The sequence below is a fragment of the Gossypium arboreum genome, chromosome 9, assembly GCF_025698485.1.
Source record: "Gossypium arboreum isolate Shixiya-1 chromosome 9, ASM2569848v2, whole genome shotgun sequence".
Taxonomy (NCBI): Eukaryota; Viridiplantae; Streptophyta; class Magnoliopsida; order Malvales; family Malvaceae; genus Gossypium; species Gossypium arboreum.
Window position 1 is genome coordinate 59,215,120 of NC_069078.1, and position 2,342 is coordinate 59,217,461.

The following is a 2,342-nucleotide window of genomic DNA, read 5'->3' on the forward strand; positions in this document are numbered from 1 at the left end:
TCGCACTACATTACTGGATGCACCTGCGTAGAACCAAGTAAACCATCAATTTTTCTATTCAAAAGTTCTACCTAATTTGAAAGCATAGCAACCAAATCGACGTTAAAAATATTAGCTGCTTTTGTCAGCTTTGTCCTCATGACTTGCCACTGATAATTATTCAGTGACATCTCTTCTATGAACTTATAAGCCTCTTCAGGTGTCTTATTATTGATAATTTCACCAGCAGCTGCGTCGATCATTTGTCTAGTTGAGAGATTCAAACCGTTGTGGAAAGTTTGAACCTGTAGCCAAATAGGTAACCTATGGTGAGGGCACCTTCTCAATAGATCCTTGTATCTCTCTCATGCATCATAAAGTGTTTCTAAGTCCATCTACACAAAAGAAGAGACATCATTCCTCAACTTTTCCATTTTGGTCGGTGGAAAGTATTTAAGCAAAAAACATTTTGGTCATTTGTTCCCAAGTAGTGATTGATCCTCGTGATAATGAGTTCAAGCATTGTTTAACCTTATTCCGTAATGAAAAGGGATATAACCGAAGGCGAATGGCATCATCAGAAACGCCATTTATTTTGAAAGTATTGTAGAACTCTAAGAAGTTGGCCAAATGAGTATTTGGGTCTTCATCCTGTAAACCATCAAACTGAACAAATTGTTGAATCATTTGTATAGTGTTAAGTTTCAGTTCAAAACTATTTGCAGCAATTGTAGGTCTAACAATACTCGATTCAGCCTCCGTTAAATTAGGCTTGGCATAGTCGTACATAGTACGAGGAGTAGGATTCCGATTCATTGGATTTATGGCAACCACAAGAGGCAGCGGATTATTTTGATTGTCAGCCATCTCCTCATTAGTGGTGTCATCCTTATGCTCTTGCTCTACATACCATAAACTTTGCATTATTTCTCTACGATTTCTATAAGCTGTGCTTTCAACTTCGATGTTAAAAGTAGAGGTCTTGACGGGTTTCTTCTAGTCATAAACTATAAAAACCTACCAGAAGTAGATAAAAGAAAAGTTAATAATTAAAATAAAAACAAAATTAAATTGTAATAAAAATAAAAATGGCTAAAGTAATAAAAATTAAGTGTTCCTAATATCTTAGTCCCCGGCAACGGCGCCAAAAACTTGATGGTCGCTAAACTAACTAAAAATTCAACTAAGGAAAGCGTACCTATCGAACAGTAGTATAGTTATGGTGAGACAGGAAATATCGTATTCACAAGGACTAAAAGTACTATAAATTACTATCTTTTTATTATCTAGCCTAAAAAATTAAGGGATGTTTCTAAACTAAAATTAACTATCTAATTGACTGAGAACGCGACAGAGAATAAATTTGGAAAATACTTTTGGAAAATCGATGGAGAAGACAATACCCAAGGAAAAATCCACCTAGACTTCCCTTACTACTTTTGAATTAGACGATTTATTCACTTGACTTAATCTGTAGAAATCCCTAGTTTATATTAATATCTCTCTCGAGACTAAAAACAACTGAATCTAGGTTGATTAATCGAAATCTTTTTTCTAATTAAAACCCCTATTGTCGCATTAACTCGATCTATGGATTCCTTTATTAGATTTGACTCTAATCCGGCAGATTTATGTCGTCCTATCTCTAGGATTGCATGCAACTCCGCTTAATTATGGAGGATCTACTCTTAAACAGGGATTTTTGCTCCACTGAATAAGCACATCGAAACCTAAATTAATATCCTGGAATATTAAAGCGAGGATTAAAACTCATAATTAAGAATAAGACAAGTATTTATCATATAATTCAAATAGTAATAAGATCCGTCTTAGGTTTCAACTTCCCTAGGTATTTAGGGAATTTAGTTCATAACAATAGATGAAAACATCTCAAAATTGGGAAAACAACAAAACATAAAGAAACCCAAAGAACTTCTAAGGAAATTGAATGGAGATCTTCAGTCTTAAAGGAGATCCTGCTTCTAAGCTAACTCTGATGGCTATTTTTCGAGTATTTTCTGGTTTCTACCTTCCGTCCCCCTTTGATCCTCCTATAGGATGTTTATATAGACTTTGGAATGCCCAAAATTGCCCAAACTTAGCCTTTTTCAAGTAGAATTAGACTTGAGCTCTACAGGGACACTGCCATGTGACACACCCGTGTGAAGGTGCTTAGGCTGTGTGCAATTCTGACTTGGTTTAATGTCGACACGGCCTTGACACACAAGCATGTGGCCTGCCTGTGTGTCACACATAGGCATGTGGATTACCCGTGTGAAAGTGCCTAGGCTGCGTGAAACACTGAATTAGACCCAATTTGTCCGTTTTTGGCCCATTTCTTGCTTTTTTTGCTATCCTAAGCT

The 2,342-nt window shown here is 36.0% G+C and overlaps 1 non-coding gene across 1 annotated transcript; it reads left to right on the forward strand.

The window, feature by feature from the left end:
• Positions 1-300: 300 nt before the first annotated feature.
• LOC128281168 (small nucleolar RNA R71) lies at positions 301-407 on the forward strand. Its single transcript, XR_008271380.1, has one exon. It is a non-coding gene; the product is annotated as a small nucleolar RNA R71 (small nucleolar RNA).
• The last annotated feature ends 1,935 nt before the right edge of the window (positions 408-2,342 follow it).